Source organism: Protopterus annectens, chromosome 7.part0 (genome assembly GCF_019279795.1).
Source record: "Protopterus annectens isolate FY-2018-M chromosome 7.part0, PAN1.0, whole genome shotgun sequence".
Taxonomy (NCBI): domain Eukaryota; kingdom Metazoa; phylum Chordata; order Ceratodontiformes; family Protopteridae; genus Protopterus; species Protopterus annectens.
In genome coordinates, this window is record NC_056739.1 from 1,990,603,970 (window position 1) to 1,990,626,021 (window position 22,052).

Genomic DNA, 22,052 nt, shown 5'->3' on the forward strand with positions numbered 1-22,052 from the left:
GCAAGTCTTACACTCTCATCCACCTATCACTTCAAATCTCTTATCCCTCTTAACAATAAACTCCCACATACACCTATGCACCTTTAATGCAACACCAATTTCACTCATTCATAGGTAGTACCCCTTGCATGCAACACATTCTTTCTGAAACTAGATAACATGGGTTACACATATCCAACCCAACTACTAAAAACATCATTCTACCCATTGATAATCTTCACCCTACTCCTACTTTCCATCCTGTCCTCCTACCACACTCAGCTTCATAACCACACCCCACCCCCTTGGCAAACTGATTCCACAGCCAACACCACCAAACTAAAAAACTTCCCTATATCGCCATGTGACCTTAACTTCCCCCTACACTTCTCTTACTCACACATTAAACTAAAAATCAAAACTAACCCCCTATCTTCTCAAAGACAAACTAAAATAATTCACAAATTGACCAAACTCTATCTACACCTACTCCATAAGCTCACTTGCAGTGGTGCTATGCATCCCAATCCAGAACCCAAAACATCAATCAGCCCAAACTTAAAATCAGCTAAATCCCCTACACCACAAACCTACCTCAGCTCTCCTCTTCTTAAACATTAATGTAAGAAGTATACTTAACAAAATTCATGACCTTCATGCCCTACTAGCACTATACAAACCAAATATCGCTGTGTTAACTGAAACATGGCTCAAACCACAACATCACAATAATGAGATTACTGCCCTGGATTGCAATATTATCGGAAGAGACAGATCAGAGAAAAAGGGCGGAGGTGTGGCAATATTATTCTAAAATCATCTTGCCTTAGAACAACTAGATTACAATACCCATGATTTCAAAGATGTAGAAGTAATCCTTGCCAAATTAAAAATAAGTTCCAACAAACATATAATTATTGCAGGTGGCTATATACCACCAAGCAATAACATCACTGTAATGGAAAGCCTGCTTAATTGGACCTCCAACTCTCTTCCACATGAAACCATACTATTAGGAGACTTCAATATTGACTGGCTTTACTGCTCCAGCCATAACCCCTCTGCCTTCATAAACCTCCACAGGTTTACCCAAACTATAACCACCCCCACTCGAATTGACAAAACTTCCAAACGCCAGTCCATCTTAGACAGGATCCTGGTATCTGACCCCACTCTTGCACAGCAATCTGGTTGTCTTCCAGATACCCTAAGTGACCATCATCCAACCTACCTAATTAGAAACAGATCCCAAACCATCAACCAACCTATCCTCAGAGTAGCTAGAAACAAAAAAAACGTTATAGCTACTGATCTCATCAATACTCTAAAAAACTGGACACCCCTAAAACATCTACCTCTAGACGATGCCATTGAGTATTTTAACAAAACCTTCATAAAAATCTTAAACCATCATGCACCCCATAGAACCATTAGAATAAAAACTAACTATGTCCCATGGCTAAGAAAAGATACTAAAACAATAATGAAAGAAAGGGACAAGGCCTAGATTCAATATCAGAAAAACAAAACCACTTCTTTGAGACAAAACTATGTAGAGCTCCATAGCAAAGCCAAAAAACAAATCAAACTAGACAAATCCAGCTACTATACAAGCATGCAAGAAAAATATGCTCACAACCCACAAAAATTCTGGGCCTCAATAAATGGCATACTGCATCCAGGAAAGTCCACAACTCCAATCCCTGTGCTTCCAAATAACCATGAAAACATTCCTACTCAGTTTAACAAATTCTTTACCGAAACAGTCCAGACCCATGCCAATGCCCAAAATAGTATTAGCAGCCCCACACCAATAACTACCCCAACCCACCCCAATATACAAAACAATAGCCCCAGTTTTCACCTCCACTCTATATCCATCAAATCAATATCTAAACTCCTTGGTAAACTTAAACCAACCACTCTAGCAACTGATAAGCTGCCAGCAGACTTCCTTTGGATCTCAGCTGAAGCTATAGCCTATCCTGTCTCTATGCTCATAAACAGATCTCTCTCAGAATGCAAAGTCCCCACCTCATGGAAAACATCATATATAATTCCACAGCACAAAGGAGGCAACTCCTTAGAGCTCACCAACTATCGCCCAATAGCAATCCTATCACCTTTATCCAAAATATTAGAAAGAGTTGTTCATACTCAACTAATACAGTGCCTCCAGAATAACAACCTACTCTCCATATCCCAGCATGGCTTTAGACCTTTCCAAAGCACCATGACAGCACTACTATCATTTACCAACATAGTTAACTACCACAGAAACAAGGGTCTATTTGTTTCTTCCATATTCTTAGACCTATCAAAAGCCTTTGACATGGTAAACCAAAGTCTGCTTCTTGATACCCTATCCACTCTAAATATAAGTCCCTCCTCTATATCATGGTTCAACAGCTACTTATCTACCCGTCAGCAAGCAGTCCTATAGCAGGACCAATTGTCCCCCCTGTTACCAGTAACCATAGGAGTCCTTCAAGGATCCATCCTTGGCCCATTGCTGTTCTCTCTATTTACAAATCAGATCTCTTCATCCTCTCACACTGCCTCAATAGTACAATATGCAGATGACACTACCCTCATATGTGCTGCCCCTACCCTTAGTGAACTGCAAACCCTTACCCAACATAACTTCACCCTAGCCGAAACATGGTTCACCAACATCAAACTTCTTAATCCCCCCAAAAAAAACTAATTCTTTTTAGCCCTGGCAGAGCTCCTCCCCTAAATAATAATTTCACCATTAGCTCCAAAGAAAACATTCAAATCAGTCCAACCACACACACTAAACTGCTAGGCATAGAAAGAGACTTTTGTTATTTTTAGCCAGGTGTCTCGGTACAAAGATAGGCATCCCCCAACTGCCTCCAGAGATGGACAGTCGGGCCTCCTCTCAGGAGCGCTGATAGGGCTTGCCAAAGAACTGTTCTTTGTTGCCCTGGTTCTGTGGACCCCCCTGCTGCGTGGACAGCATCTTCCATTATTACCCCTCCTCTGCCTCTACAGGGGGTGTCACCATGAGTGTTTTGGAAAGACCTTGAGACTTACAGAACCATATCTTTCCACCTCCCCTCCCTTTGGGGTAGGGTCTGTTCAGGGTAGAAAAACATACACCGACGGCAGACAAGGTCTTTACGTTTTTCTCACTCCTGGTAAGAGTTTCCTTAACCTTAGGTCTGAAAAGGGATGAACCGTCAAAGGGGGTGTTAATGAAGGAAGACTTAAAGGGTTCCGCAAAGGAACAAAAGCACATCCAGGAATGTCTCCTGAGAGCGATTTCTGTACCCGCTGCCCTGCTCGTACCATCAGCTGCATAAGACAACAGATGCATGGAAGAGTTCACTATTGAATTAAGAGTGGAGAGCTGGGAAGTTACCTTGTCTGAAACTCCTGCAGCTACTGAACCCTGTAGGGTATCTCCTAGCTCATTCAGGAGATCCCTTTGTAACCTGGTAAAATGTTTGCGGTAGTTCAGCGATCGAAGAACGAAGGCCGCTGAACTGAACATATGCTTCCCGTATCTGTCCGTAATCCTAGATTCGCTATTAGGAGGATGAACAGATGAAGTCTCCAATAATTCCTTCTTGGTGGCTGCCGCCACCACCATAGCATCAACCGGTACTCTTTTTGTAAGGTAAAGTCTGTCTTGTGGGCTGGTAATAAATTTGTTGGGCCTCCTAAGGACAGGGTCTGTGGTGTCTGGGGACTCCCAAGCCCTTTGAGTGAGCAATTCCAGCAACTCATCAACGGGTGGAGACACCCAAGAGGTGGAGGGTTGAGATCTGAAAGCTTTCAGGAGAACTGACTCATCATCAGAAGGGTTAAGGGATTTCCAGCCACCCCTCTGTTTAAGAATCTCTAAGATATCTGCAAAGGAGATATCTTCTAATGGGGACCGTAGGGACCCTTCTGACGCATCCAATTCAGTATCCAAAGTGACTGACTCCTGTGGGGAGTCCAAATGCTTCCTTTTGCAGAGTCTCTTCCTAGACACTTCTTCAGTGGGGGCTTCTGGAGAGGTCTCGGAAGAACATAGCTCACCCAATGGAGCTTCCTGAGGCTCAGGATCTCTACGCTTCAAAGGAGTGTGTGATGAAGAGGCAAACACTGGTGCTTTCAGGGAGGGAGTTGCTCGAACTGATGGAGTGGTTGTTGGGGCAGACAAAGCCCTCCTCATACATTCGAAGGCCCCTCAGCCCCGATGAGAAGAGTCCCTCAGAGCCAAAGAACCAATGGAAATCATCTGCGCTGGTACAGAGGGCTCTGAGCCAGAGGTCAGGGCCGAGCTCACTACAGCCAAAGCCCTGAGAGGTAAAGTCGGCACCAAATCAGTCCAACTGTCCACCCTGGACCCAACCGGTGAGTGTCGGCCCGAGATTTCTCGGTTGGCGCCAAGGGTATCAGGGCAGTCAGGAACGAAAAACCTATAGAAGGTGTCAGACCCGAAGGGTCCACGATCATCAGTTCCATGCTCTCTGGCTCCGAAACATCCATATAAATCGGAGGAGGAATAGAAGATGTAGGAGCAACTAAGATCAGCTCCAAAGCCCCCAGGGCGGTGGCGATAAAATTTTTGCTAGCGCAGGTATCTGTAAGAGATTCTTCACCACACGGTCCACATCCAGATTAGACAGTCTACTTGAGGCCCGTGAGGAATATGACAAGGCCACAGACTGTATTATAGGAGACTTTAAGGTTGGAGATACCAGCTCCAAGGTCGGGGACCGACTCCGAACCATAATGACAGTTAGTTCCAAAGGCTGTGGAACCGATGTCGATGCTTTACTGGAAGCTGACTTTGATGTAGATGGAGATTTTGATGGCTCTGTCTTCTTTGAGTGTTTGTCTGGCTTATCCAACAATTCCTGAAATGATGATTTAAGCAGACCTTTATCCATCAACTTTCTCTTCCTCTCATGCAACACTTGAGCTGAAAGAGTGGCATATAGAGCAGCTTTCTTGCAGGTGAACCTCACCCAAGCAGTAAACACATTCAATGTGTCCATCAGTAATGGACATCTGTTGCCCACATCTAGGGCACTTCTTGAAGCCAGACTTGGCTTTCTCTTTTTCCTGGTGTGACATCTTCCACAACAGCAAAAACAATATTCACACCACAACTATTCAAGTCTTAAACAAATCAGTACACACAGAAGTTATGTATGTACCCTGTGAAAAAAGAAGGGCTGCAATTGCACTCTAACACACCACACACAGTATACTAACACAAATAAGAAATAGAAGCCCAATCGCCTAAAAAAATGGCCACTAACTTCACTAAACAGGAAGTAAAGGTAATTATATGCCCTGTAAAAAAGAAGGGCTAAACACACACCCTAAAAGGGAAGAAACTCTGTGCCCTATGAAAATTACAGGCTAAAACTATTAAACACACTAACTATGTTAGTATATATATATATATATATATATATATATATATATATATATATATATATATATATATGCTCTAGGAAAGAGCTAACACATACTTTAAGCTAAAGAGAAAGGAGAAATAAAGGGCCTAATAAAAAATGCGGCCACTAATTTCTCTTAAACACACTAACTATACTAATTCAAGAGAGATAGGGGGAATAGAAGGCCCAACTACAAAAAAAACAGCCTTAAAGGCTAATTATCTAATCTAAAACTAACTATAAGAAGAAGCTATACACACTAACTACAATATTAATACTAAGTTATTAAATTTTTACTAAAACTATAGCTGTAGTATTCAAGAAGAAAAGTTTTTCACTGGTCAGTGCTGGTGAACGTCCGATCTAGTTGCAGTGGCAAACGAGATCTGGGGGAAGATCAGGGTGCATCATGAGATAGGGAGTTGGCCTTGAGCTAGTTGAAGACCTTGAGCTTTTGCAGCTGGCCGAGTCCTTGGATCAAAACCCATCAGTAAAGAATGAATGGCGAGATAGAACAACTTCACAACCAAGAATTTATATAACCCCAAAATTTATTATTATTCTCACTCCATATAGTTTCTTCCTCCAAGTGGTTCATAAATATTTCTGCATATATAGAGGTAAATTAGCCTCCATAGCCATGCCAACCATTTGTAAATAACAATCTTTGTGAAAGAAAAAAAACGGTTTCATTGACATATGATATGAAGCCCCTCCACTGGCACAATAGTAAAGGAGCCTCAATCCTCACCACTGGAAACAGTGGGGAACGTACACCCTGGGAGGATGACAAGTACACACACAGTAAAGTGCAATTTCCCTTAAGAACACACAGAGATCACAGTCAGTCTGGGGGTGGTTTCTCCCTCTTTCTCCAGATCCCCAATAAGACTGCCCACTGGCACAGTTATAAGGTTGAGATATCAGCTGAGTGGCCAAGACAAAACCTCCAGCACCCTCTCTGTCCAACCATTGCTTTGTACCCCTGCCCAAGTAGCTGACACACACACACACACACACACACACACACACACACACACACACACACACACACACACACACACTTTGAGATATGATTGATATACAAACACACAGACACACATCAGGTTTATTAGCTATGCCCCCTTCTGCCCAGACTATAAGGTAGTTCTGACTGCCACCAGCCAACTCTTTATCAGCTACTTAAGGCCCTTAACAAAGGGTCTCCAATCCTACAGTGTAATGTTACTATTATCCAAATGGTAGTCTGACCCAGAGCAAGGCTATTTAGGAGTGGCCTGTACAATGTCATCATATAGATATGCAAATACTCTCAGAGCTTAAATATGTCTCACAAATATCAGCCACAAAGATAGGCTTAAATATATTTAATAATAAATAATAAAAGAACAAAACAATACTAAATATGTATTCACAGTGACTTCAGAGTTCAAAATCATTATGGAATATTTAAAACAACATTGCAGGACAGTCTCAAATAAGTAAAGAAAACATCTAAGCTATACTTTACTATATTCCTACCTGAATCTAAAAGAGTTACTATGCCCTAAAGACTTACTTACAGAACAACATGCAGGCAGAAGTGCAGAAAGTGGTGATGAGTGGATGTTTCTAGGTTAAAGATAAGATACAAAATGCACAGTCTCTCTCTCTTTGAAAGAGTCCTTAAACTAATATCAAATATTACTGCTGGATTAGCTTGGATGACATCATTTTTTGTCACCTGACTTTTAATTCAAAACCTCCTTTGTCAGAAACTAACAGAATTTAACATCTCTATGTGAAAAAATACATAGCCTACAGATGTTTGTTCAGAGCTGTGCAGCTGCTAGGAAGTCATAAAGCAATAAAACACTTCAGCATCTTAAACCTAGTAATTACTTCTCTTCCATGACAATACAAAAACTTCTAGCTCTAGACATTGTGTCTGCTACTGAACTGAAACTGAGATAACTTTTATAGCACAATTGTAAAACAATTTAATTTCAACTTATTTTCTTGAAGTTTTGCAAGTTAACCCTGTATGTTCTAGTTTTTACTGTTAAAACATATACATTTACACAATTATAATAGCTTATATACATTTCTATTCTAAGTCAGCAGGGCATGCTGTGGTTATATTTTAGCTCAGTACTTTATACCTTTACACACATGTCTGTATGCATCATATCAATATTCACAAATGACATAGAATCATTTACAAAATCCCAGATAGCTGGGCTGGCAGTATTTAGTTTTGTGACATATGATTAAAATAAGTGTAAAATAAAGGCATTAAAACCAGTCACATACTGGCCAAACTTGTAAGCAGCTTTATTAGCTACTTTTCCTTTCAAAATATTAAAAACATGTATGGTATCTTTAAATCTATCTGGAATGAGGGACAAAATGGGTTTGAGATATTGTTCCAAAAAGGCCAATGCAAATTTTGTCAAAGAACCCGTCCATGAAACAACTGGCCTTCCAGGAGAAGGAAAAACATTTTTATGTATCTTAGGTAAAAAAGAGATATATTGTTTTGGAACCCCCCACCTTACGTTGTATCATCTGTTTAAAAGAAATCCTTCTTTGTTCAGCTGTATCTGTCAAAAAAGAATCAAACTGTGTTTTGAATAAAGGTGTAGGGTCAGTAAACACAGGCATATAAGTTTTCTTATTTGATAAATGCCTTTCTGATTCCTTAACATAGTCATCATACCCCAAATAACTACTGCCCCACCTTTATGCTCTAATAATAACCACCTTCCTGTTATTTTTCAAATGCTGTAAAGCATCCTTCACTTTTTTTGTTAGGGTATGGAAATTATTTTTAATCAAAAACAGCCTCTTACTTGTAAAAGATCTTTAATAGTTTCAAAAATATAAACAGAGGGGTGGTAAGGAAAGGTTAAAAATCAGACTTCCTAAATATGAAAATTTCCTCAACAATCTGACACTGATTCATGTGTATCAAACCGATACATTAAACTGAGATTCCTAAATAACTTCTTTAAATTATACATAGCATCCAAAGATGTTACTGGATAAGCAGGTATAAATGATAAAGCTTTATTCAACAAAGAAAGACATTCAGGATGGCAGGAGTATTCAGTTAAATTAATAACTAAATTTACATCATTTATTTCATTAGGTTCGGCAGCATCTCCAACATTTTCCTTTTACTTCAGTGTTTTCTACCTCCATATTTTTTAACTTGGACTGTCCCTTTAAATTTGACCATTTCTGGAGACAGGAAATGCCTCCAAAATCAGTCTAAGTATCTGTACTGGAATATATATCTGTTCCTGTTTCATACTTTCTGACAAAAGTAGTTGATGATTAATTCCTTCTGCATTTATTTAAACTTCACCTTAACAGCAGCAGTGTCACTAAGTTTAAAAAAAAACTACACTGTTTTTTAAGCGAAAAAGCACAAACAGATAGTTTCTTTTAAACGTCTTAATCTTGCATGCACGCAATTCAGATGGCATTTTTCCATTACTTTTTTCCCCCATGTAGAAGTGAATGTATTCTAAGTAAATAATGTTGTCATTATTAATGTATTCTGACTGGATGACTTATTTGGTATGGCTTTAAATGTTCTTAGTGGGTCTTTCCTCAAAATTGAGAAAGCCTTTTGGTGAAATCCTGGGTTTGTTGTGGGTCTATAATACTATATGGTGTTATTAAAGACTTTCTTACTGTTAGATTGCTGGAGATTGTCACAATTATTGGTGTACTCAGTTTCTCCTTTCATGCATCTGAGTAGGCTTTATATACTTATATATTTGTCTTGGCTCTTTTTCATGGCCAAATGTGAAAGAAACACACAATGTGTTCCGTCATTTACCAAATCCTGCTATCGAGTACCAGTCCTGTTACTTATTTGTACTTTTGTTAAATGAATGCAGTCGGTTTCTTCCAGTTTCTTGGGAACAGAAGAAAATCTAATTTTTTCTCTGCATGTTCTCTCTTCTAACGCTACTCTTTTTTAAAACAAGTGTTCTTCAAAAGCTTCATGCTCAGACAGCTTTTACTCATACCTTTCAACCACTTATCTGAGCAAAAAAAAAAAACAATGGGGAACAAAGGCCCAAAAATAAGGACACATTTTAAATGCTGCTCTTATAAACTTATTAAGTTGCTAGAATAACACATCTTTTATTATAATGCATTTTCTGAAGTATATGAAGTCTAAAACCCAAATGTCTGTCGTTTTTAGTGATTTCAGTCCTTAATGATTTGCCAGAAAACCACGTATTTTATATGGAACAAAACAAAACAAAAACTGAAGCAAAAATCTGGACAGTTGAGAGGTATGCTTTTGTAATTTTATCAGTTCACCTGAATAGCTAGTTAAATATCCTATTATTTTTTCCAGACTTTTATTTGACTTTATAGATTCCTTCAGTGTTTCACCTACTTTAAATACCTCTGAGTGCATTTTATTTATTTTTCCTCTAAATTACTGGAGGGCATTTCTTGTAGCAAGGCGGAAACATGAACTGCCTTTGCTGAGCAACTACAGGATTCTTCCCAGACAGATTTTTTTCTCCTCTTTGGTTTATTTTCTCATGTTTTCTTCAAATGTACTTTTTTATGGTATCCTGGCTGTGTAGTTACTAGCCAGTAACCAAATTTTACCCAAATTGATCATTTTAGTGGCTTTTTTCAGTTTTTCAATTTCACACTGAGAGATCTTTAATCAACCTCCTGAGTCCCTGATTGGATATTGTCACCAAGCATCAGGAGTGGCAATTGTGAAATATAAATTATTGAGTACTAATAAAAGTTTTTCCTCAAAAAAAAAAAAAACCTAAAGGAAACTTTTTCAAGTGAGATTAATAAAGTGAGTGGAGAACATTTCAGTTACATAGACATTACCGAGTGGAAATGATGGGCTCCATGAATTATGAATTCACATGCAGTTGAGAAGTTGTGACAGAGAACCTAGACTTAATAGGGAAGTATGCATATGTTTTAGCCAAGTTACAGACATTAAACTAAAATAAATGTGGTATGAGGGCAGAGCCTGTTGGAAAACTGTCTGAATTATAGCAATTCTGGAAAAGGAAAGGAAAATATTTGGTGAACTATACTGATCTGGACATGAAACAGATTAAAATGAAAGTATAATGTTGGCACTGTAAGCAGATTACTCATTTCTTTAACTAATAAATCCTGAAAGTAATTTGGAAGTAATATTCCTGGAACTTTATTAATATGGTGGAATGACTGGATATATGATAAGCACACAAACAACTAAAGTCATAAAGATGAACTATTCAGTTAGTGATAGGTTGTATGAAGAGTACCCCTCCCCTTTCTGAATGACTCCATTTAGTTTGTTTACTTGGGACTGAAGTTAACATACACAATTAGGAGGTAATTGCCCTCAACACTATGGAGTATTTTATGAAAAATAAAAGTTCTGTATGGGAAATGGAAGAATATTTACCTAGACATGACACACAGAATTCAGGCAGTCCAGTAGTTTGTTCTGTCGCTTGTATTATATATGCTTCTTCCAGCATACCTCTTAGGCTAGCACAGTGGCACACCGGATAATGCTGTGACCTCAAAGCAAGAGATTCCCCAGTTCAATTCTCTGCTGGGGTGCCTTTTGTGCAGAGTCTACATGTCATCTGTGTGTTCACATGGGTTTCCTCCAGGTGTGCCAGTTTTCTCCCACATTTCAAAGACATGCAGTAGGTGGATTGGATACTGGTCACAGGTGTGACTGTGAGTGTGTGGTGTGGAAGAACTACTGCAGCAAGGCTTGCCACCCAGCAGTGTAAAACTTGGCTCTAGATGATTATCACTGTAGAAGTGATACCCTGACTCCACTTGCAAAAATGAGAAAAAAAGGTTGTGGATGGCTGGATGATCATATATGCCTCTTCCCCTGCAAATGAGTTTTTTAGTAAATTGAGAAAAATTACTTTGAAATGTAAATGGGTAAGAAAACAAACTCCAGTGGCATGGAAATGTTCAACTTTCCCAAAAGAAGCTGGGAGGTGGGGAGTCCCTGATTTTGAGACATATTGCGAACTGAAGTTCAAAAGCTGAATCTTGACATCCGTGTCAAGAGCAAATAATGAATTAGTCATGAATGGAGAGACCCAGTCATAATTCTTTTAGTACATGAATGCAGTACTAGTTAAAGAAAACACAAGTATAGGAGTGCAAAGTGTAATACACTTAGTATTGACACAAACAGTGGTCAGAATCTAAGTGTCCCTCAGGTGAATAAATGGCTTTAAAAGCTTTTAGACACTTCACTCCAGCACACTTTTTTATGTGATAATAAATTATACAAGAGCTTTTACAGCTGTCTCACCACTAGCTGTTGATATGCTCTGACAACTTAGCAGCACTGACGTGCTTTTTTACTTCAGAAAGGTACTTAACAAAGTTGAGTTTTTTTCAAAATTGTGAGTGCTGTCATGGTGCTCTATGAACTACAAAGCAATAATAAACTTAATAAAACCCCAGCACAGTAGTGCAAGATAGGGCCTGATTTAAAAAGGCTACAACAATACATATACCTTAAGGTAACAACCATTTCTGATTCAGAGGTAGCCCTACCATAGTGTCCCAATCCAAAATGCATGCAGCACTGTGGTGTGCTGTCTATACAGCTGTGCTAAATGCTAGTGAGGCAGCCCAAGGGAGAAAAATATACTAACTAGCTATGTGCTCTCCCCTTGGACCTGCCTCTGGTAAGGCATTTACATATCTGAGTAATTCAGACAATTACTTGGCTATGTAAATTAACAAGGCTGCTTCTAGTGGTAATGAATGTGGGCAAAACGCCATGTTCATCCATCATGGTAGACGTACGTGCGGGGCAGTATAGTGGTCAGGCAGTGTTGGGGGTGTGTGCATGAGTGTATATGACAATATGACAGGCTACATATGTGAGTGTGTGTGTGTGTGTGTGTGTGTGTGTGTGTGTGTGTGTTTGTGAGAGTGGCTGGGAGGTAGCAGTAGTGGTGTTATTGAGGCAGTAGGTTTGGAAGGAGTGTGTGTTGCTGCATGTATGCATGGATGGGTGAATGGTGAGTATGTGAGTGCGATCGGGGGGGGCATGTGTGTCTGTGAGCATGCTTGTACATGCACATAATGAATGTGTGAATATGTGCTTGGGAGGTGTCTGTTATTCTTTCACATACCCCTAGATTAACATATACAACTTGCAACATTGGGTCGGTGAACAGTGGTCACTAACGATTCCACTAACTATATGGGTCAGGGGAACACTAGACAGTAGGGATTATTCTAAATACGTGGGTTAAGGGAATACTAGACACCAGGGAGTACTCTAACTACATGGATTGAGGAGGGGACACTAAGCACCAAAGAGTACTCTAGTTACAGGAGTTTGGGAGGAACACTAAACACTAGGGACTACTCTAATTATGTGAGTTGAGGGAACATTATATGATTCTACCTCCATGGGTCGTGTGGAACACTAGACACTAAGAATTACTCTACCTATGTGGGTCAGGTAGAACACTAAACACCAAAGATTACTCTACCTATGTGGGTCAGTGAGAATAGTAGACACTTGGGATTACTGTGTCTATGTGAGTCAGGGAGACAACAAAGATACTTTACAGACAACAAAGATACTTTCTTATGCAATAATGGCACATACACATAACAGGGATGGGGAAACAGTGGACACAACGGATACCTTCTCCTGCCACAACAGCACTTACACATAATGGAGATGGGGGGGGGACAATGGACACCAGGGATACATTCTCATGCTGTAATGGCACTTAAAAATAATTGGGATTGGTCAACACTAGTCACCAGGGATACTCTATATAATGTGTCATAAAGGCACTTAATTAAAATTAAAAAAAAAATTTGGCGGAGAGCCACTAGACACCAGCGATACTATTATAAGTAGTGTACTGTAAAGGCACTGAAAGGGACTTCAACCCTGTTTCTTCCCACCCATCACAGCAGATATTAATCCTCTGCACCGCCATTAGACACCAGGGATGTGCTGAACTAAAAATATGAGTGATGAAAAAAACTCTACCACAAAGGGGGGGGTGAGGATTCAAACCTTGCACCCTTGCTACAGTAAAGCTCAGCACTAACCCAGTGTGATAACTGATAAGATAGTGTAACATGAGCTTTTTTTTTAATATATTATGGATCTTGGTAGTTATTCAATGCCTGCAACAGTTCATGAACAGTAGGCATATCTCTCAACCTCGGAGTGCAAGACTTCAAGACAGAGCAGAATTTAATGCTGGAACAAAATCAGTAACACAATTTTATTATGCCTTCTATAAACTTAGAAAGTTGCCAGTATAACAGCTTTTACACTATCAATGATGTAATGAAGGATATGAAGTATGAAACTCTAATGTATGGCAGTAATGACTGACAAAAATGATCTGTTATTTATACGGGCAGGAAAAAGGAGACATTAGGGATGTTCTCATAACACAGGGACAAGTATGGGGCAAATGGCGTGTGTGTGTGTGTGTGTGTGTGTGTGTGTGTGTGTGTGTGTGTGTGTGTGTGTGTGTGTGTGTGTGTGTGTGTGTGTTTGAATGTGAGTATTGTGTGTGGCAGAGTGAATGAAGGGTCCTTTGCTAACACAATGCAACTGCCACCATTGTTAACTACCACAGGAAGTGCTGATCTGCACTATCAGTGGTTAATGGAAATTCAGAGACATAAAAATTAGCCAACAGTGAGGTCTTTCCTCATTGTGCCTAATGTGCCTCCAAATCACAAAATACTGCACCACAGAAATTGGGCCTTTTTGCCACAGCCCTTAATGTGAGTGCTGTTTTTTTTTTTTGACGCCCCAAGATTTCATAATTCCTTCACTACTGCACCAAATACACCCCTGCCACACATTACCACCCTCATTTCTACCTTACCACTATTCAAAAATCATAAGCAAAACAACTACTACTTAAACCAGAAGCCTCCTGCAACCCTAATCACTATGTCATTCACCCCAAAAACATTGTAAAGCTGCTGAACTAAATCCTCTGTAAACTCTCTGATGTATAAGTACAGTATAAATGCATTCACCACAACAAATATCCTGTGGAGCTTCAGAAATGCAGTGATTATACCACTTGCAAGTGCTCTACCAACTTGCAAATAATTTCCATCCAATAGCAAACAACTGTCCACTTACCAAAATATTAGAAATAATTGTATACGAACAGATGTAGGAATATTTACAAAAATATGACTTGCGAACAGACAGACAACATGTTTTCTATCCCAGATACAGTGCCCTAATTATATATTAAAAATGAAATACGTACCAATGTGGAAAAGGAAAGCTTACAGTCACATTACATTTTACATGAAAAGAGCTGGGAGTCTATTAGTTGGGCAATGGTAGCATTGTATTTCCTGTTAGAATAACGGTGTTAATAAGGTTCCTCTCTGACAAGTTATGTTTTAACAGAGAAACCAGACAGAGGTATCCTTTTTTTCCCTTTTGTCATTTGCCTTATACATACAGCCACTGGCAAACAAGTAAGTGTCTCACAAATTCAAGGGTATAACTGGTATGATACTCAAGACAAATTAGCTTTATTTGCTGATGATATTATTTTATACTTAATAGATCCAGAAAAAAGAGATATGTCAGTGTTGTGGAACATTTTTTTAAACAAGAAACATTTTTATTAAATTATCACATATGACATAGAAAATCATACATTTATATAAATGAAAACAAACAATATTGACATAATTTTAGTTGCACACATTATACGTCACAGACCTTACTGACAAAATTTTATTTGCAAACATTATAAATCGCTTATAATCTATCCAGTCATTGTCAAACATTACATAGCTCATTCAAATCATGCCTTCTTTTAAACCTCATTCCTCTTGTGCATGTATTGACTTCCCACAGTTCCCATTTTTTCTGTGTAATTTGTTCCTACCCTTTTCTAAAGATCCAAGTTTCAGTTATTTTATCTGTTACTATATTCACTACTTCTAGTACGCATTTTGAGACAGTTTCATTTTTAAGGATATACAATAAATGAAGATAAACACGTGATTTGATTCAATAATACCCTTATTTATGGGGATATTAACAGATGAAGTGTTTAGGTGTTTGGATTAAAAAAAAGATTATTTTATGACTGCTAAGGATATGTGGGAAGGGACTAAATAAATGATAATACAAAAACTGAGAAGTTGGAAGCTCTGGACTCTAGATATGGATTATAAGATAAAAGCAGTTAAAATATTTCTAGTCACTTTAATATTAAACACAGGTCAGTCATGTTTATCAGAGAAGCTGTGGACCATAATTAATACAGAACTGAAAGAATTTATTTGGGAGGGAAAGAGGGCAAGATTTAAGTGAGATAACTTGTTTCCCCCATAGAACAACACAGTTTATGATTACCAGACTTGAAGGGATACTTTAGAGCTAACAGCTAAGGCTCATCTATGTAGCATAAACAGAAGTCTACAAATCAAATTGGAAAGAAATGATGGCAAAATAGTGTGGGGGGGGGGCTCATGAAATAAGGAGAGAGTTGGCCCTTAAGGAAAACAATAACAACCATAACGAATATTATACTTACAAAGTAGCAGAAAAGTATTTTGAGAAATAAATTAATAAGGAATGGAGAAAGGAGATTTTGCCAATAGGGATGACTACAAGTAAGTGTATAGAAATCATTCAAGAGGGAGATGGAATTTATTGGAGAAAATTAGCAAAGGAAACGATGCTGATAGCAAATAATCACTGAGAGAAAAGTCATAGAATGGAATGAGGCTAAGCAGATGTTTGGACTGCAGGTTGGAGATTTTCCAGGCTTGTTAGTTGTTGCTGAAGCACCTACCAAGGGGTGAAAATGCTGAGAGGAGAAAGGAGCCACTTTTGAGATTTTAAGTATTTTCTTCTGCTTTTATGTTAAGAATTACTGCTTTGCCTCCTACTTTTCGGCGTTTTCCAGCTTGCTAAAGTTTCTATCTGTATTAGAAACAGTATTTAGAACACATCTAGAGCCTGTTTACTGCATTTCCTGTGTTGCACTTAATTTAAAATCGTTTTTTTTCTCTTACAACTGCATTTTACCTGACTTTGGCCTAGCACTCAAGTGTGGGGTCATTTATTGCACTGTTGTGATTATTTTGCTACTTGTGTATCTCTGCTACCTTTAAACTAAAACAAAAAAGAAAAAAAAAATCTTGCTTTTTTCCCCACTTTCTGAAATTTAAGAAAGTTCAGTTACAGATTTGCTGTTCTGAACTGTTTGTAAGTTTCTTGGAGGCCAGTGCTTGCTTGGACTAAAGGGAAGTCTCTGTGTTCACCAGTGGCAGTGGTTAACACCGAACAGCCTGCCTGTCCCTGTAGGAGTGGTTACTGCCTAGTAGCTGTAGTTTTATTGGCCATTTTGGGTCAATTCTAAACTCCTTGATCTCTGTCTCTTAAAACCCTGCTGCCTCGTGGTTTTGGCGTCTTTCCAGGCTTGCTAGTTGTTGCTGAAGCACCTACCAAAGGGAGAAAATGCTGAGAGGAGAAAGGAGCCACTTTTGAGATTTTAAGTATTTTCTTCTGCTTTTTTGTTAAGAATTACTGCTTTGCCGCCTACTTTTTGGTGTTTTCCAGCTTGCTAAAGTTTATATCTGTATTAGAAACAGTATTTAGAACACATCTATAGCCTGTTTACTGCATTTCCTGTGTTGCACTTAATTTAAAATATTTTTTTTCTCTTAAAACTGCATTTTACCTGACTTTGGCCTAGCACTCAAGTGTGGGGTCATTTATTGCACTGTTGTGATTATTTTGCTACTTGTGTATCTCTGCTACCTTTAAACTAAAACAAAAAGAAAAAAAAATCTTGCTTTTTCCCACTTTCTGAAATTTAAGAAAGTTCAGTTACAGATTTGCTGTTCTGAACTGTTTGTAAGTTTCTTGGAGGCCAGTGCTTGCTTGGACTAAAGGGAAGTCTCTGTGTTCACCAGTGGCAGTGGTTAACACTGAACAGCCTGCCTGTCCCTGTAGGAGTGGTTACTGCCTAGAAGCTGTAGTTTTATTGGCCATTTTGGGTCAATTCTAAACTCCTTGATCTCTATCTCTTAAAACCCTGCAACCCTCTTTTAGCACGGTCTTGCGCACAGAGCAGCGTTGGGCAGCGCTGCTTAAACAAGCTTAAACTATTCCCAGTTCCACAAAGTCTACTCTTCACTTTTTCCCTTAGAACTGCTCTAAATCTCAAATTAAGCACTCTATTCTCATTCTAAAGCCCTGCACTTGCTCGTATAAGTACTCTCATAGGTAAACACAAACTAAAGCACTACATCCTCTTATACTCCTTCAAAGCACTTGCTCCCTATTGGTTCTTTCTGATCAGTCAATAAGTAGTTCCCTATATTATTCAGGCATGTCCAAAGGTCAGTTTCGAGTTTACTCTCCAGTCCAGCTGGTGAATCTGGGAATCCTGAGGCAATGTTACAACTGCCTTATGTATACAGACCACCCTCTCCTCCTCCCAACATGCTCAAATATATGTGAGAGATGCAACTATATAGCCTAACTGGAGGCTAAGCTCTCTCAACCCAGTACTGGCACAGCCTGTCAGGAGGAGAAGGTAACCACACACACCACAAATCCAGTCTCACATAGACCAATCGCATCAGCAAACCAAACACATAAACACACAAAAACATATTCGGAGGCTCTAAATAAAAATCTGCCTAAGCAGCAGAGACCTCCAAAGCAGACATCCAAGCAACAACTACCATGAAACAATATCCACGTAGCACATAGCTCACAAAGTCAGTGTGCCACACAGTCACAGCCCTTAAGGCTAAACAACACACCTAATACACTTGTAATAGGTGACTCTATTGTCAGACACACTGACATCCCACTCACCAGGCTGAACAAGGAGAAGGTCACTGTAAGCTGCCTGTTGGGTGCCAGGATCCGCCACATAACACAAGCACTCGGGTCACTCCAATGAAAGTACAAGTATGACTCCATCATTGTCCATGCTGGTGTGAATGACCTGAGATGTACCTCCCTGGACTACATGAAAAAAGACATACAGGAGCTCTTTGATCATGTAGCCCAGGCCGGTATGACATTGACCTTGAGTAGCATCTTACCCTCACCAAGAATGATGCCACAGTATAAAGACAAAATGATCAATTTTAATAATTGGCTAAAGTATTGGTGTCATTCAAAGGGGATCCAGTGTCTGTCAGCCTGGGATGACATGCTCGACAAGCCACGTTGCTTCACTAGGGACAGCTTGCACCTGTCACCCCTGGGTTGTCGAATACTGGCTAAGGCTCTTGCCTCCCCCATAGTGCCGTTTTTAGGCAAGGCTCAAAAGACAAACCCACCCCCATAGACAACACAAAGAAAAAAAAACTAAGGGTAATGCTGCTCAACACCAGAAGTCTAAACCTCAAGATGCACACACTTGAGACTCTCCTCAGTATGGAGAATTTCGATATCTGTGCAGTAACAGAAACCTGATTCAAGGTGCACCCCAGCACTACCAGGCTATACTTCATACCATGCTTTCCGGCCCCAAAACTCAGACCGAACCACAAAAGGAGGGGGAGTATCCATATTTATCAAAGATACCCACACCTCCAGGCTAGTGGCACTGCACAAAGCTTCAGAGACCATCCATGTGCCACTAACAGTGGGCAAAACTGCCTTTCAGTTTGTAGCCTGCTACAGACCACCCTCCCAAACACAGGAACCTCACTCGGCTTTCCTGAGAACACTGGAGAATATGAAGGTCTCTCCAAACACTATTATATTGGGTGACTTCAACTACCCAAACATCGATTGGGAAAACTACTCAAGCCCAAACACCCTCGCCCAATGGTTCCTAGAATTTATAAACACAAATGCTATGGAACAACTGGTCACCACTCCCACAAGAGGGGAAAACATACTGGATTTGGTCATCACCAACATGGGGTCTCTATGTTCCACACCAGAGGTATACCCCTCATTGGTAAGATCAGACCATAAACAAATCTCACTGGACATCCATATTCCATCCCCACCCCTAGCCAAGGAAACCACGGTGAAGAACTTCTCAAAAGCAAACTTCACACTTCTCAAAACTGAGGTGGAATCCTTCAAAGCGCCCAGGCCAGTGGACAATACAGCCCAAAATGTAGAATCCTTTACAACAGCATTCTATGGACACCTACAGGAATGCATGGAGCATGCTATCCCAAGTAAAACCAAGACTCACTCCTCCAAAGGCAGGAGACCTGTCTGGTGGACCCCGGCAATAAATAAGCTATACAACAGAAGGAGAAAGCTACTACATGACAGAGCAAAATCCCAAAAAGGGAAGGCGTCACTGATCAGTACTAGCAAGAAACTACGATCCCTCATAAAATCTTCTAAGGCCAGCTTTGAAAGAAAAATTGCACAAGACACTAAAGATAATCACAGGCCTTCTTTAGTTATGTCAGAAACCTGGGAGGCAACTCCTAGATATGCTCTGAGTTAGTGCAAAATGACAAAAAATTCACTGAACCCACAGACATTGCCAACATCCTGGCAGAAAGGTTCAGTGTAAACTTCTCCCCCCCCCCCCAAAAGAGCAAATGTATATCCCAACAGAGTGTAGCCTTCCTGAGATCACAGATGCACAGGTGAGAGCTGCCCTCTCCAAAGCTAAAAACACAGCATCAATGGGACCAGACGATGTCCCGGGCTGCATCTTACACGAGCTCCACGAAGAACTAAACCCTCATATAAAGTCACTGTTCAATCTCAGCCTTACTAAAGGATATGTTCCCAAGGAATGGTGTACAGCAACAGTGGTCCCACTCCACAAAGGTGGTGCCACAACAGACCCCGGAAACTATCGCCCTATAAGCCTGACTAGCCTGGTCTGCAAAGCTATGGAACGTATCATCATGGAAATCATAAACAAAGACATTGGAAACCTCCAGACAATGGATCCTACCCAATTCGGCTTTGTTAAGGGCAGATCTTGCCTCTTGAACCTGGTCAACTTCTTTGAAACAGTTACCAAAGCCATAGATGAAGGGAAGGTAGTCCACACAGCCTAACTGGACCTCGCAAAGGCCTTTGACACAATACCCCACTCGGGCATCATAAATAAGCTCACCAGCTTAAATATAAACCCCTATGTCACAAGATGGGTTGCAAACTGGCTCAGGGATAGAACCCACATGGTCAGAATAGCAGGTGCCATGTCAGACTCTAAACCAGTTACAAGTGGTGTCCCACAAGGCTCAGTCCTGGGACCTCTCTTGTTCGGTATATATTTCTACGAGGTACAGGCTAACACGGGTGGACTATGGCTGACCAAGTTCGCAGATGACTGCAAACTGGGTGCTATAATCAACTCTCTGACTGACACAAGCATCCTCCAAAAGGGTCTCACAGAGACGGATAACTGGTGCCAGAGCCATGGCCTAAAGCTAAATGCCAAAAAGTGCATAGTCATCCCCTTTGGAAAAAACAAAGTGCCCACAAATTACCACATAGGTGGTAATCCATTAAGTACAGAAGAAGTAATGAGGGACCTGGGGACCCGAGTAGATAGCAATCTCTCCTTTGACAATCACGTTGCCAAAGTGGTTAGAAAGACCTTCTATATAGCCCACCTTATCATGAAAGGGTTCACATCTAGATCAAGAGAGGTCATTGTGCCCCTCTACTGATCACTTATCAGGCCCATAATTGAGTACAATGCCCCGTTTGGGATGTACCTTACCCGACACCTTCAGCAACTGGAAAGACCCCAAAAGTATCTCACCAAGAGGATCAAGGAGCTCAAACAGATGCCCTATACAGTTCGGCTAAAGAAACTCCAGTTCTACTCAGTTGCGTACCGCCTACTCAGAGGCGATCTGTGTCTGACGTATAAAGTCATGTCCAACCCAGAATTAATGGACATGCTTCACCTCAGGAAATCTAAATCCCTTACAGCTACACGCTCCAGGGACCTGAACCTCAGCACAGAAATAAATAGGACATGCTGGAGGGACAGATTCATATCCCAGAGGCTCCCCTCACTTTGGAACAAAATCCCAATCCATGTCAGGCAGAGCCCCTCACTGACCCTCTTCAAGAGAAATCTTGACGAATGGATGGGAGATCGTAAGTTTACCCCTGGGATCTCTTCTGTGTCGCTGCTTGATAGAGGTACAGTAAACAAACCTTAAAAGGGCTACCTTCTGTGACCTACTATACAGAGGCACAGTCAACTAATCTAAGGGTGGCGAAAGCCAAACATACTCTGGCTAAGCTTATAAATGCCCTAGGGCAGATAGCCTAGTATCAACCTATGAACCTATGAGACTGCCTTCCCTACTAGGGATTGATAACACAGTAAAGACAAAGAAAAGGGACAGCAGAGTGTTAAATAAAAGACCAGATCTGGCTGAGTTTATAACTCAGTGTAGAAGAGAAGCTACTATTTAAAAAATAGTTAGTAGAGCATATAAAATGATGCACAATAGCTATAAGAATCAATCAGAGGTTAGACAAGACTGTGAAATGAGAATGGAAATTCAATAAACAAAGGAACAATGGGGGTGTTGTTGTATGGCTGCCAAGTATGCAACAAAATCTAGAAGGTTTATGATTTTTACATAGACGTATTTGCACGGGCATTTTTATATACC